The sequence below is a fragment of the Chinchilla lanigera genome, unplaced genomic scaffold (genome assembly GCF_000276665.1).
Source record: "Chinchilla lanigera isolate Chin_1 unplaced genomic scaffold, ChiLan1.0 scaffold00037, whole genome shotgun sequence".
Lineage (NCBI taxonomy): Eukaryota > Metazoa > Chordata > Mammalia > Rodentia > Chinchillidae > Chinchilla > Chinchilla lanigera.
This window is the reverse complement of record NW_004955438.1, coordinates 7,033,907-7,050,744: the sequence shown is the minus strand read 5'-3', so window position 1 is coordinate 7,050,744 and position 16,838 is coordinate 7,033,907.

Here is a 16,838-nt window from a genome sequence, read left to right as displayed (position 1 = left end):
TGCATATCAGGACCCTGTCTCTAAAGGACAAAAAACAAACAAAAAAAGTAAAACATTCAGAATGGGTGCATGAAGAAAAGGAACTTTATCCTTGAAGAAGTTGATAAACATTGTTTTACTCAGGAGATAATGTCAGCCTCAAATTTTATGAAGTCACTTTGGCATCAGGTGATGGACAGTTCTTGTGACTTCCATACTGTCCCCATTCAGAAGCCCCAGCACCAGCCTATAAATGGGAACAGTGTCAGACAAACAGCAAAGGTGAATTTCCAGGGTCACTACTCCTCAGAATTATCAAAATCATGCAAAACAGGGCAGGTCCAGTGAACTTCCATAGCTAAGAAGAGACAAGAGTCTAAGGAGACATGAGCTCTAAATGTGTAGCTTAGAATCATGGGGCATAACAGGAAATTAGGTACAACTAAGGGAAAATTAGGTGAAACTGTGAAATCATTTCATCATAATGTATCAATATTGGCTTATAAATTATAAGAAATTCATATTACTATAGCAATGTAAGATATTAAAAATAAGGGAACATGAGTATAGGGCACATGAGAACTCTTCCCTGTCATCCTAAAATATTTATGCTTCTAAAATTGTTGTAATCATAAAGTTTCAATAAAAAAACAATGCTTAAGATATTCTGAATGTATTAGTGATAGAAACACATATATTGTGAAAAAATGTATTTAAAAAATTTAAAAACATTAGTGAATGATAAAATATTAAACATTTCCCACTAGTGTCACAAAAATATAATAATATTCTCATTCATGACATTCTAACAGTATATTAGAAATCCTAGGGAATGTAATAGGATAAGAACAAGAAATAAAGCATATTAGAATTGAATTAAAAAAAGTACAATTGTCTTTATTTGAACATAAGAGAAAACTTTCAAAATCACCTATCAAACAATTAGAAGTTCTGCCTCATTCATGAATGTGACACTATGCAAGTGACTGTAGGCATGATCAATATCTAATATTCATCCACACACAAAATTGAGCCAGAGCGGAGAGGCTCATTATGTATTTTAAAAGTTAGCTTTCAAGAAGCATAGCAAATATCAACCTGTGTCAAATGCATAGATATACCTGTAACATAAAGTGTGCAGGATAAATCTCAAAAAAATCAATCATAGTGAGAAAAAATAAATTGAAATATGTTCATAAGCAGAAAGACTTAATGTTTTTAATATGTCAGTTCTCACCAAACTGATGTCCAGTTTTAAATGTAAACTCTGCTGAAATACCGACAAAGTCCCTATCATCCTGTGAAAATGAATACTATGATTCTAAAATTTGCATTGAAATGCAAAGGACAAATGTAAACACACAGCTGTAGTAGTGAATTTCAAGAATTACTGTAGATCTATATTAAATAATACATGGCCACCAAGTATCAATAAATCTCTCTCTCTTTCCCACACAAAGAACACATGCAGTAAAAAATCTATAAATTTGACAATCCATATGAAAACACTTCATTTTATGACAAGAACCCTTGAACTTAAGGAGAAATTTATATATTTTGTTTCTTTAGAAAATAAATGACACTGTGGCCATTTTGCCTCCATGTCCAGAAGAAGAACACTGACCTTTCTATGAACACATATACAAAAGAAATAAATTTCAGTTGGATCATACAATTTAAAATGAAGATAAAACAATTTAAGATGCAGAGTGAAGGCAGGAATATCTCAGTGACACAGATTAGAAGCAATGCAGGCAGCACATATAGAGCATAATTCTTAAAAGAAAAACTAATAAATTTGATTTTATTGATATTAATAACATATGTATAGGGAAGAATATCATTGGAAAAACTGAATTAGGAAATCAGAAGCTAGAGTAAGATATCTACAGTATGTAGAAAATTTATACATAGATGTCCAAAATAAGCTAATAAATAGAGAATATAAAGGTAAATCTTAAAGAGCTGAAATTTGTAGATATCTAATAAGCATTTGAAATTGCTTACGCAAATTAAATTCTATTTAAAACATTGAAATGCCACTACATACAAAATCATATAGTAAATATTTTTGTAATGGCAAGGATCTGAGACTGGAATTCCCATTTATTACTGATCAGAGACCCACTCCAGTTATGAAATGCACCAAACATTAGATTTTTAGCCTGGATACAGTAACAAAGAAAGAAAAAACTTGTCAGGGCTGTTAAAGAGTTCCATTCATATTTAAAGGGTATGGATTTTTCTGCCCTCACCTGTAGACATCAAACTTTTCTTTGGTCTTCCCACTAATTACTTTGGTAAGATTCAAAAAGTGGTTTAAAAGGATGTATGCACTAAACCTAAACATTTCTTCTATATGGACAAAACTATTCACTCCTACTCATAGATAAAAGGCACAGGTCCATATATGTAGCCAAATTTGCCACAAAATTGTGTACTTTAACTTCATTTATTACCACAGAAAAACTGAAAATAGTTCATATATCTATCAGTAGGAAAATCCTTCCAATGATTGGTATTTTATTCATAGAATAGAATATTGTGCAATGGCTAAAAGGGGTATGGTCTTATATGGATCAGTCATAAAATATATACTGAGTGAAGTCAGATGTTATATACACATAAGTACTGCACAAATTTACATATATCTTGCTTTTCTTCTCATATGAAGTGTGACTGTGAATTGTGGCATATCAACTTGACTGGATTAGTAAATGCCTGGCAAATTAGTAAAGCAGACTGTTAGCTGTGTCTGGGGCCTGAGGGATATGCCCGAAATGACTGACCTGTAGCCCAGGAAACTGAGGGGTGGAGGAGACCTGGCTGTTGATGTGTAATCTGGATGGAGTAAAAGTGCAAGAAGAAGAGACCGAGCATGCACTTTTGGAGAACTGCATTCTGCTTGAGAGGAGTGGCCTTTTGCTTTCACTTCCTGTAGAAATTGATCTCCAAGTTCTTCAGCATTGTGACACAGTCATACAAGCCACTCACCAGGAAGCTACCAAGCCTTCAGTTTTGGACTGGAACTCTACCCTTGATACCTTTTGTTCTGTAGTTTCCTGCTTTTGGGGCTGAGCAACTACTGGATTCTTCAGCCTCCAGTAGTGGACTCTCACTTCTCTAGTCTTGTAAAACTGTCTGATAAATACTTTGCTATGTTTCGAGAGAACCTTACCCAATACATGAGGTTCGAAGGCTCACACAATGAGCCTGGGCTAGAAAACTTCAGAATAATGACTACTACCGTGCTAAGGATATTGGCATGCAAAGGACAGTAGGGTCAGGCTTAAATTATGTTCTCCTCTCCTCTGTACTTGGTGGAGTGGGGCAAAAATATGCCCCCCTCATCTTCTGAGGAAAAACTGAAACAGAAGATGAAATGAACCCAATTCTAGTCAAAATTATACACTCTCTAAAGTTACTTTGAAAAATTATTCCAAAATAGAATCAGTTTTAAATTAAGAGATACATTTTTAGAGAAAATAAGCCTACATTCATAAATAGAAAATCAGAATGGAAACTTACTGGGATATTGTGTCATAACAATGTATCAGAGGTCCTTAAACAGGTGTTAAACTGAATCACTTTTTATTTTTGATAAATTATTTACTTTGAAAAATCTTAAACATAGTTTGGCCCCTAAATGACCCTAAAACACATTCACTTCCACCTATTACATACTCCTGTACTTTTTGAATATCTTCCTTGGACTTGTGTTTGTCCTATTTTACAAGGAATCTGACTGATAGCATTGGCAGTTCCAGTTGTTCAGCATTCATAGAAAATACAAATGTGTTCTATGGGCATTTGTTATGAATACTGACTTCTAATACCAAATCTTAATTATTACAGGTCAATTTCTTCACAAGCAAAAGAAAGATGAAATTCTCTTTGACTTTCCTTGTTTTCATGCCATATGCAAAATGTACAGGGATACCCATTACTCCTGAGTACCAGACACTGCCGTAGTCTAGTGCATCCATTCTGCCAGAACCGTGTTCCTCCAGTTAGCCCCTGGAGTATGTAAGTTATGCTCAACTCCAGAGCATGTGTACCACAGCTAGAACTGATTTCAAGTCTCCTGAAGAGCTGTGAGATAATAGAATTCTCTGGGCTTGATTTCTGATATGCTTTCAGAGGCATTAAGTAGGTACAATTCCTACTGCAATACCTATCCTACCACTATTTGTATTAAAAATCCAATTTAATTTAAAACAAAATGATTTTAGTTGGCCTAATATATTATTTAAAGTAGACATGAGTTTCAAGGTCTCCCCACCTTACCCTCATATGTATTTGATTATTTTATGTATCAAATTCTTTTATCTGATTAGTGAACCTTTTATCTGATTAGTGAACCCATTAGTAAACAAGTGTGGCAGTATGTGTTGGTGTAACCTGTTTTATTTTTCTTTCTTATTCAGCTTTCTTAATTAGTAGCTCATTCACCTGGAGTTAGACCATTGCTTTTCCTTTAAAAGTCCTTTCTACTTGGAATTATGACAATAGCTAAGTTCACTCCCTTAAATTTCTCACAAATTTGTTGATTGTTCACATATGTTATTTCCTTTCCATTGCTCATATGAACATAATTTTGTGTTTTATTCTTGTACTAGCAGTAGAAAATACACTAACACATTACCAAAGTTTTCATCATCACTATCATCATCACCGTTCTACTAAAAATCCTTCAGTATCATAGCAAGTTTCTTATGATTGCACTAGGTAGTTTTAAATGCCCATTCCCAATTTTTAACATATATTTCTTTAATCAAATTATAACCAGACACTGCTACAAAGTGATTTTTCAGGTGTTGTTAATTTTACTTACAGTTAACTTTAAGATAGGAAAAGACTCCATGTAATCAGAGAATTTATTTAAAAGTAGAAGATGATGGCAAACATCTCAGATATCTTAGTGTTATAATATAAACTAAAACAGGACCTCGGCTTATGATTTCTGGAAGGTGATGAGTAAAAATCAAACAACAAAAATGAAACAGAGGGGGAAATGAAAAAGAGAGAGGGAGGGAGGGAGAGAGAGAGAGAAAAGGAGACAGAGAAAGAGAGATAGAGAGAGAGGGAGAACTTAGCTAACAGCTAAGAGGAGAAGAGCTGTTGGGAATTGAATTTTCCTAATAAACTTGATGATCCTGATTGCAGATTCCATGCCAGTCCCCCAGTGAGGAACACAAGATCACTATACACAGGTAGACTCTATGCAGAGCACCCAGCTGAACCCAGCAGGCTCCTGACCTATAAAACTTTGAGCTAAATAAATAGCATTTCTTACATGTGCTAACTGTGTTGTAGATCATTGCCTAGCAGGAGCCAGTGCTATGGCGTCTAACTAGAGCGAAAGCCTGGACCCTAGCGCCTTCTCCTATTCATTCTCTTCGGAGGGCCACTCCACTCTTCCTCTGTCATTCTTCTCTTAGCCAATCCCGGGCTAGTTTGCCCTGCTTGGAATATCTTGATTTCTTCTAATATATTTTTTCTGTCCATTCATCAGGTCACACTGCTCAGGGTTGGAGCCTTGGGAATGGGGTGTTACTAAATTGAATTCTTTAAAACATTGAATATCCATATTATATTGCTGTGTCCCCATTTGTGATTCTTCCCAGCATGTTGACAAATTATCACAATATATTCACTGAGCAGTCAGTTGTTTTATTAATTTCTCCCCTCAACCACACAGCACACCTAGAAAAGAGAAGATCTTCTACTTATAAACACCACTACACTCAGTTATTTGTATGGGGTTGTAAAATCTGAGGTACAACGCATAAATGGCTGAAAATGCTGAGGTGCTGTGTATAAAACCTACAAAAGCGGGTCTTCCTGGTGTGAATTTAAATTGAGTTCTTAATATGCACACATATGCAGTTATAAAATGTGAAATTTCTATTGTCTATGATTTCATAACCTTGACATCGCTTTGTTTATTATAATTTGAAATGAAAATCCAGGTGCAAATTGGAACTCTCAATTTTTTCATTCTGGTATGACAAAACAAATATTGATTAAATGCAATCTCGTTGTTATCAGGTTGATATTTATATCCCCTACACATAGTCTTTGGTAAAGACACTGGTAAGAGATTGTCATCCTGATCATCCAGGTTTTCTTTTTCTGATTAGGAAAGGTGATGACCATAAATTGATAAAATGTAGACAGAAGGAAGAGCCAAACTAGGACACTGAGCTGCCGTATTTGGCAAACGATGCACAACAGCTCTGTGTATTATGACTTTAAGACTCCCATAACTAGGACACAGTGAACAATCTAGCAATCTGCAGCAGCAGACAATAGGGATAAAGAGAAAATGCCATGGTGCTTCTGGGTCTCAGATCATGTGGCAGGAGCTGGGAACATTGGTGGGATGGTTAATCTAAGGGAGAGAAAGTAAGGGCAGGTTTGCCAACTCTTCCATATGCTAGCATTCTACTAGTGCTTCTGAAAGTCGAAATACTCTCAAGAACAAGCTGGCAAGGAAGAACGTGGGACTTTTTCCTGGGTCAAATCAAAGCCAGCTAGGGAGAGGAAGAAACACAGATCCTGTCCAATAGGTCAAGCCTGGAACAGATGGAAAAAGTTCCTGGACTTTTTCACTATATGTCCACCTACATGGAAACCCACTGGCTAAACTATAAGAAGAGTAAGGCATGAAATTAACTTGAAAACTAGTATTATTACTTCCTTGCAAAGGATTAATTATACTCTACCAACATATAATGATGTAACATTGACATTAAAACAAAATAGGATGAACGATAACCATTCCCCAGAGTATATCTTGAACTTTCATGAAATGAATTCTGCAGCAATAACTCCCATGAACACTGCATCGTTATTACCCAAGCTTAGATATGATTAGTAATATCTCAAGTGGATTATATCAACAGGTTCATTTAATTTTTATATTCATAGTATCTCATGTTTCTAAGTCAAAAGAAGAAAATTTTCTACCATGGTGAGTATACTGAAGCAAAATCAGAGTCAAAGCAGAGAAAAATTTCTTCAGATCAAGATATATTGCTCTTTAAATTGAGTTTCATCTCTTAATGTTCCTATGGGTGATATAGTATGATATGCATATGATTATTTTATTTTAGTAAGATTTACTGTATAAGTGGCCTCCAGGATAAAAAAAATTCCACTTACATATGACAGTTGTAATCAGAAGTTTTCTTTATTCTGCATGTATATGATAAATAGGCTTACATCATTTGCCACTTTGAAATCTAGGAGATGATCTATTTTCCTTAAAAATAAACTAATCTAGTGAATCACAGATAACTTCAACATCCCTTCCATTAATAACTAATGAATGTCTTGATTTCCATAGTTGTTTCTTCCCCAGATCCACTTCCACGATAGCCAAAATAATGTCTCAAAGCAATACAGTAAGTCGTGTTCATCTTTGCCTAGTCTTTCAGTGTAAAATCATTGTGTACATCCCAAATCTGTAATTCTTACCTGGCTGTGGAGATTCTGGCTCTATCCTTTAACAACCACTCTCATCTGCTTCCTCATCAGCACTTTGCACATTGCTCTCCTATCCCATACATTTGGTCAATTTTCACATCAGGAATGGATTGAGGTATTTCTAGTCCCTTGAGATGAAAATACTACTCATCTTTGGTCCTGGATATACATTCAGTCTTCTAGGAACTAGGAAAATCTTGTTTTAACGAAGGAAGCACCCTGGTTTGCAGTGCTTGTCCTTCTGATAATAGGCTGTACATCTGTATTCTCAACCGAGCCAGTATTCTGTGTTAGTGACACAATTTAAACAGAAGTTGAACTGTCCACTAGATGGAATTTCTGTGTTTCATTTTCCACTCCATGTTTTACATTTTATTTTGTGGAAAAAAAGTAAAACAAAATTTCATAACAAAATAATAGCTGAATAACAACAGTTATTACACTGTGTATTGTTATCTTTAAAGTAGTTATTCAGAGTACAAAATGTTGGGATAAAACATTCTCCAAATAATATTAGCACAAACTTTTCACTGAACTAAGAGAAACTAATAGTGTAACTATCTTATTGTTTTGCTTTTTTTGCTTTTCTCCTTTTCCCTTTCTTTTATGCTATTTCCTTTTTCCTTTTAAACAATTTCTTCCCATTTCACAATATTTATTGTTTATTTTGGTCCTTATTTGCTCTTTCAATTTCTCATGCCAGAGAGGAAATACTATGTTTATATGGGAGGCTGATTTGTTTCACTTGTGATTATGGTCTCCAGTTGTATCCTTTTACCTATAAAAGTCTCAAGTTTATTCTTCTTTATGGCAGATTATTACTCCACTGTATAAAAAGACCACATCTTTTCTAGCCATTCCTTGACTGATGGGCATTTGGATTGTTTCCAAAATTTAGCTGTGACAAATTGTACTGCTATAAGCATGGGTGCACATATTTCACTGTGGTAGGATGTTTTCAATTCTTTCAGGCAAATAACCAAAAGGGGAATATCTGGGTCAAAGGAGTCCACTTCCCGTTTTAGGATTCAACATCAATCCTGTTTCTTGTCCTCATGGTGTACAGGATATAATTTTTAAACACTTCATTTGGGGTAATCTGCATACTGCAAGTTGGATTTAACCTTATAACACATTCTATTCCATAAGTTATTAGGACATAACAGAAGAAGCCTAGGATTTTTCCCTTGTGCTTTTCTGCCTGTTATGGCAAGCACATAGAAAGTACTGCACTAGCATAGGTCCTGAGAACCACGGAGCAGAGTCACCCAGCCAACATTATAGCCCTGCAGCTTGGAGTGTAGCACACCAAACACGTGCATAAGCAAAGGATGATTCTGCCAGTAGATGAGTAATACCAATTACTTCCTCAAGAAACAATTGCTGCATGCTTAGGACTGCAAACAAGTGTCACTAGATAAGCAAAAATTTTTAGGTCACCCCTGAGTTCACAATATATTGATAGTGATAAGTCTATGTTTCTACTATTGTAGGACTTACAATATAGCAAGACCATGTTTGTATTTAGTATAGATTGATTTAGGAAAAGAGAAAGAACTTATCCTGCAATCCATCAGTCTCTATGCTCAAATATAGTGTACACCATTGGTATAAGGGCACTAACATTAGAAAATGACATTATGTGGTACAGTTGTTCTCAGACTGCATGAAAAATTCCATTTCTGAAGAACAACACTGAAGTTTACCTTAAGAAATAAATGGGAATGCAACCAAGCACCACACAATGATTTGATCAATGATCAAACATGTATATGATAGTACTCCATAAGGTTGTGAACTACAGGTGTAAAATTTATATTGCCTAGTCATGTTGTAGCCATTATAGTATATCACAATGGATCAATCACATTATAATATATCACAATGGATCAGTCACATCAATCACATCTCTGTGGTGATGCTGGTGTAAAATATCTACTGTGCTACCGGTACATTCAAAGAATAGCACATATGGTACAGCGCTGAATAATACCTAATATTTTATAATGATCACTAATGACTAAGTAACTGGTTTATGTATCTACTATACTTTCATCATTATCTTAGAGTATATTTCTTCTAATTATATAAAACCTTGAGTATATAACACTATGCCAGGCTATGCACAGAAGCACCATATATCTCCCAGTGGTGACATCTCTTGATCCTATAACCAAGTCGTACTGACTGTTTGACCTATGCAACCTAGGTTTGTGCAGGCACACTTTATGAGGTTAGCATAATGACAAAATTGTCTAATGACACATTTCTCAGAGTGTGTCTCATTATTAAGTGACATATTACTCTACTGCAAGAAGCAGGCATAGGATGGACATTGTGTGTACTGGTCTGAGCTAAACTAAAGCATGTAGGAGGCAATAGAAAGAAAGTACTAAATAGTGATTTACAGAGAAAGGAAAAGGTAAAAACAGGAGGTTTACCATTCTCAATAAAAGATGAGGATTAATGAGCCAAATACCAAGAAAAGTGACTTAGTAAAACTTCATACCAAGAAATTAACTTTGTGTAGAAATTTAAAACATCAGAAAGAACGATTTGTAATGCTGTATTGTATTTATGTGTTAACCTGAACTTTTGTTCTCATCATAAAAGAAATATTATTAGCATTATAATTTCACTGTTTATTCAATTGCACACATATACAGATTTCATTTATTAACCAAAATAGAATCCTTCATTGTATGCACTATGCACAGTTTATTTTTGTTTTCCTATGGCAATGCATGGGAAGGTAGTTTTAAAATTTTTACAAGCTACAGAGTCCTCCTACAATTTCCTAACACAGAATTATATATTCATTATAAAAAGACCTTAGAAATTAAAAAAAAAACTGTGAAATTTTTTGAACATTACTTGTAGCACATTAAATTTACAGTAGATATACTATAGTAGGTGAAGAATGAAAACATTAATTTAGTGATGATTGCTTATGGGAAGAAGGAAAGGGTTGTAATCATTCCAGTGTAACAAAGCAGATTTGAGTAGTGACAGTGAGGGTGGAAATTTTCTGTAAGATATCTGAAGTTATAGTTCTAGCTATAAACAACAGCCAGTTCAGCATTAATGAGCACACATCTGCCTGTCACATTGTGCCTTAAAGTTGTTTTTGTTTTTATATTTTGAGATATATTTAAATCAAAACACAGAATATGTATCTTAGAGTGTCAAAATTCACTGCTTGTGTCTATTGTAGAAAGCATGCTCATGTATATAAAAACCTTTACAGGCTGAGGATATAGCTCAGCAGCACAAGTGCCTGCCTGGCAAGGGCAAGGTCCGGAGTTCGATTCCTGGTACCAAAAAACAAAACAAAACAAAAGCCTTTACAGAAGATGACACTTGTCCTTGATGGTTTTAAAATGGAGGGGGAGGATGGTATAGTTAGTGGTTTGAAATATTAACGTGTTGCTCTAAGCAGATTGATCTTTTTCTTTTCTAACGATTTTTTAGTAGTTTCTTTATTCTCATTAGATAGTAAGCCCGTTTTCCTTAACCTCAATTTTCTGTAGATTGCCTTACATCACTCAGATTGGTCACCTCCAGCACCTTAGTCCCAAATATGTACATGCAACTTCCTTATCATGCTGACTTTCTGCTGCAGTGAAGTTGCTGTTGGAAAAATTCTACCCAAAGTTGATCCTTTCTGGTCAGAAACGTACATTAGTAACTCTGGTTATCCATTTTCTTCCTATGTATTCCTCTTCACTTTGTAACATCGTTCTAGGGGCTGTTTATATTAATTAAATATTTGACTTAAATTGAACACGTAAAGAAGAAGAGAAGAAAAATCTAAATTCTTCATCAGTGTTGCTACTGCTTTACCCACATGGTCACTTTTATAGCCAAACTATTCAGTAGATCCAATTTTGCTTTTGTAGGGAAGTGAGAGATTCTTATATGTTCTCTTGGACTGGATTTAGGATTAAAATAAGACTTAATTGATAAGAACAACATCTAGGACCTGGCTCTGTCCACTGAAATGACTGCTTAACCTGTCTGATTGGCTATAACAAGCAGTTTGCCCATTAAAGTAAGTACCAAACATACGACACCATATGTTCAAAACACCCTGTTATATTCAGTCTTTAGGACTATTTAGCCAATAAATACGTTTAGCATCTCAGCATGCAAATTGCTTTGAGATCTTCCAAAAAGTTCAGAATTTTTTGGCAGCTATAAAAAAAGGACACTTTACATTTAAGGAGATTGACTCACTTCAATCTCTTAGAACTTGTTAGGTCTATTTTCAGTTGAGCATTTTCTTTTTTCCCCTGAAATAGAAATAAACTATTTTATTTTTGGTGAAATATGGGGACACCCATAACCTTTCAAATCACACTCTTTCTAGCCTTATCATGAGTGGCGTTTTACAAAAAGCTTTAAGCAACAATTTTTTTAATTTAAAAAGAAGAGAAAAAAAGCAAACACAAAGGCAAACCAAAACAATGAAAATTATACAGAATTTCAAAACAAGGTGATAGGAAATTAGCAATAATTGTAAAAATAGATATTGTTATCCTCAAAGTAGTAGCTCAGATCACTATTGGCATGAAAGATTGGTCAAACAATTAAGCATTAACTGTTCCTTTCAACAAAACAATAGAAATCACGGGTGTTGGGAAAGGGGAAAATGAAGAAAGGAGAAAATATATATATGTATATACAAGGTAGTTAAGTTTGAGGGAAATTGTTCAGGGGAGGGAATGGCTGGGAAGTGGGAGAGGAGAAAAAGAAAGAAAGAAGGAGAAAATATGTACAGAAGGATAGCTGGGATTATTGTACTGCTGATGTCTAGTGTTTATTGAAAGGGACAGTTAATGTTTTAAATTTTTTGACTACTTTTACATGCTTATATCTGGTAATCTGAACAACTAATTTGAAGGCAACAATATGCAATACAATAACCACCATTAAGTCCTATCATTCTGCTTTGTAACCCTATATCATTTTTATTGTTTTTGCATTGTTTTTTTGTCTAAGTTATTGTTATTTTCTTAGTATTTACTATTCTCTTTAAAATAAAGAAAAAATAAGAATTCTGCTAACAATAAAAAATATTGCTACATGACTAGTTTCTCTTAATTTATTAAAAGAAAGCATTGTGTTAATATTGTACAGAAAAAAATATCTTGCCCATACCTTTTATTCTGAATAACTGCTAGGAAGACAGAAATACACAGTGTATCAGTTATTGTAGCCATCCTAATAGCCTGCTTTGAGCAACTATTAACTGCTTTATCCTACCATCAAATTACTTCCACACATTACTTTGAACATCATCAAATTTATCAAGTCCTATTTATGTCTTTATGATACTGACTTCTCATGTTTGCCATTAGAACTCCCTTATCAAGCATGTATGCTCAAGATGTACTTACTATGGAAATAAGAAAATACATAAATATGCCGTTCAATTCTGGGTAGAAATAGTTGTACAATTTCTTAAATTTATATAATATGGATAAACAGATCCATGAATACAAAAAGTAGTACAAATGTAAGCATTTCTTTCCATATTTTTTGGATATTTATAAATTTTATTCTTATCATAATAGTCTGACATCAGCTTCTCTGTTTTTTATAAGCATGTGTTATCTCATTTTAGGAGCTTCTGATGGATGATTTATTAATATTTTTTATATGAACTAATCCTCCTGTTTTGTAAAACTGGGTTATGAAGACAAGAAAAGAGGGAATACATTGTGTTCATGAAATATCAGTTACATAGCAGAAAAAAACATAATAATTGAACACAAGATTTGGAATTCAGTTTCCTGATTTATAGTACCTGTGTTAATACTTGTTAGCCATGTGGTATTTTTCTGATGTTTTATTTAATCTCTGTTTTATTTTCGTAACTTCTTATATATTTATCCTTAGAAAAGTAAATCTTAGTACAGCTACTAAGAATAGCAAAAGAAATAAACAGCTAATTTCATTTATATTCTTGTCTTTATGGAACATTTGTCTATCTGTTAAATAAAAATGAACCATCATTTGCTATGAAAAGTCTACTGAATAAGGGAATCTCATTTAATTTTTGTTCTACACCAATTTTAAGTGCTATTTTTGACCTTTCTTAAATAACCTCTGATTGAATTCAGTATCCAAATCCTGTGGTGAAGAACTGTTACAGAAAGTTGTGATTAGGACAATTGAAAAATTAATTAAAAGAGAAATATTTTATCTGCCCCAGGGTAAAAGAGATGAGAAACTTGAGAGCAAGACTTCATGGATCAGCCTTCCTGACACTGTGCACAAAGTGACTTTGGTTTAGTAATACTTACCTTCAGTGTAACTCCTTGGTTTTAACAATGACCATGTTTCTTGTTAATTCATGTTATAATTTGACCCATTTCTGCTTTAAATTATCCAACTGCAGCTTTTCTAGAAAGATAAAATTATCTAATAAATCATAAGGATATCTCCCTTTCAGATAAAAGCCTAAAGAGAAGAAATAGCCTTGGCTTTTATGCTGGAGGAAACAATTAATTTGGTGTGTTATGGTTTTAATAAGCAGATCCTTCTTTTATGCCACTAAAGCAGAAAAGAACTCAGAAATTATGATAGCAGCTACATAATGAGCCTCAAAGTTACACATATTGCAAAAATTTAAATGAACATGTTATCTAAACTGGGATAGGAAACAGCTTTCTTAAGTTAAATTGTTTTAATACTGCCAAGCTAGTTTGACATGAATTGATGATAAAAGTGCTTCTGCCAAAAAAATAAGAGCACCCCAATAGTTCATGCATCTGTATTTATTTTGTTGAAATGTTATTGTACCTCATTTAGCCTAGATCTACTTCAAAGATATTAACTTCTAGTAGATAGCTAAGGAGAACTTAAGTAGAGGTCAATATTCCTCTTGTTAAGCATAAAAATTAATATTCACAGGTTTAAGGAGGAGAGATGTAATTGAGCTGAACTTTCAGGAGATTCAATACATGCTCAGTTGGAAGATAATGGTGGGAGATTGTGCACCTCAGTTCATAGAAGATATGAGTATGAGCAGGGAAACAGTGCCAGACTAGCCTGATGAGGGACCACATGTAATATTCTAAGGCCAAATCCCAATGATCAGACACTTCGAGGAGTTTTCTGTATTAAACTGCTGGGTGTTCCTTAGTCTAATGAGCTCAAAATTTCCAGAATAATATTTATTGTCTACCCTTGTGCATTGTCTACCTGATTGAATCTCCTTAAACTGTATTTAGCCTCCCCACAAAGACAATAACCCATTTCACCTTATATAATATAAATATCTCACATGCAACTGGAAATGCAACAGTTCTTTCCTACAAATCTCAACAATTTAAGTATTTTTCAAAAGTCCATGTCTCTCCTATGAATCAAGGCAAACTCTTAGCTGTGAACCACGGTAAAAGTCAAAATCAAGTTACAAAATCCCCAGGTATACTAACACAGGGTAAACATTCCTGTTCCCAAAGAAAGGGGAGGATAGAAAGAAATCAGACAAAGGCAAAACTGAAACCCAGCATGGCACAAGTTATGATCTGTAGCTCCATGTTCAAAATCTGGGGAACATGCAGGTAAAATATGAATTTTAAAGGCCATGGGTGGTCTCACACTACAGCTTTGCAAGTTGCAGTCCACAAGAGTTTTCTGATGTTCCACTGATGGCTTGTACATTTTCTTGGCTGATATTTCATTTCTTGGTATTTTCCACTTCCTAGTGTCTCCACTGAACCTTTGACTTCATTCTCATAGATTCATGCAATGCCCACTCAAGGGCTGTTTTCCTTGCTTCTCAGGCCTTCCTTTAAAATCTGGATGGAATCCTCTCTGACCCTCAACTCTTGGAATCTGCATGCCAGTAAAACCAGCATAATGAACTCAAGGTATGCTATCAGGAGAAAGAATATCCATATCCCCTCCTACCATGATTTCAGTGTTTTCTGAGTGCCTGGATGGCCCAGGATGGTGAAATGAATCCCATGGAACTAACTTCCTGGAGGCCCTCTTTGAGCAGGGAGCCCAGGGAGTCTCTTCTCAGGAGAAAATTTGACTGTTTTGTGCCCTTAAACTTCCCATGGTTGGGGTCTTGCTGATTCCTGAAATACCTCCATGACATCATTCTTCCTGTCTTTATATCAAGTACTTTATTTCTTTTTAATGCTGCCAATTTCTTTAGAAGTCATGCTTCCTTTGGCTCCAAGTTTACAAGTTATCCCTCCTGCACCCAAAAATAAGTTTTTCAAATTTTATACTGCTTCTTTTACAGGTGATTCTCAGTATAAATTCTGTTAAAGTTATCCAGAAGTTCCCATGCAACAGCCTGAATAATGACTTGTATTGAAATTTCCTCCACTACATCAATTAATCCACCCCCTTCAATCTCAGTCTCTTATAAAATGGCAGGACTTTGGCAGAATATACACTTTTTTGCTGGAATGTAACACAGTGGCAGTCCAATGGCAAATTGAGTCTTTATTCTCAATGGAAACCTCCTGAGCCTGCTTTCTCACTATCTGGACTTTTGTCTGCATTCCAGTCTACTGAGGTCTGACCAGAATCTCAAATCTAGCTCTGCTTACAGCATTCAAGGGCTTCTCTACCCAGATTCTCCAAACTTTTCCCAAATCCTCTTATAAACCACGCCTAACATCTTATACTGCATGGTAAGGTTCAGTCACAGTGAGAATACCACTTCTCTATTATAAATTTAATTTTCCTTTTAAAAGATTTCTCTATAGTACATATTTTTAATGACTATTGAACATATTTATCATGGTGTATTAGTACAGGTACATGATATAGCTTGATCCTTTTTTACTTTTCTTTCACTCATTACCGATTTTCTTTATTAGTTAGATTTCCCATCAAAGAGACACACTAGCTAACACTCATTATTTCTAGGGTAGGTTTACTTAAGCTTATGTTCTAAGTAGATTCAGTGTATGGTAGGCATGTTCCAAGAAAGAAATATTACGAAGGAAGGACATGGTAGAACAAAGCTCCTTCGTCCATGGTGGCCAGGAAAAGGAGAAAAGAAACAATATCAGAGAGAATCTTGCAGTGAGCATCCTTATAATTTCCTTCCTTGTGTTAGATTTGGATTTGGATTCTTTTTTTCTAGGAGCTTGAGGTACATTATGTTATTTATTGTTACTCTGTTTTTTTTTTAATTTGCACATTTACAGAGTTGACTCAAACTTTTGAATAAATGGACATAATACATATCTACAGAGTTTTACTCAGCAACAGAATACATGTTCTTTTCAGCAACATAGGAAAATATCTTCCCCTTTGGTGTCCTACCAGCTTTGACGGACTTGAGAGCTTTTAAAAGCATTTCATTGCCTTGTCTTCTCGTGTTTCTACAT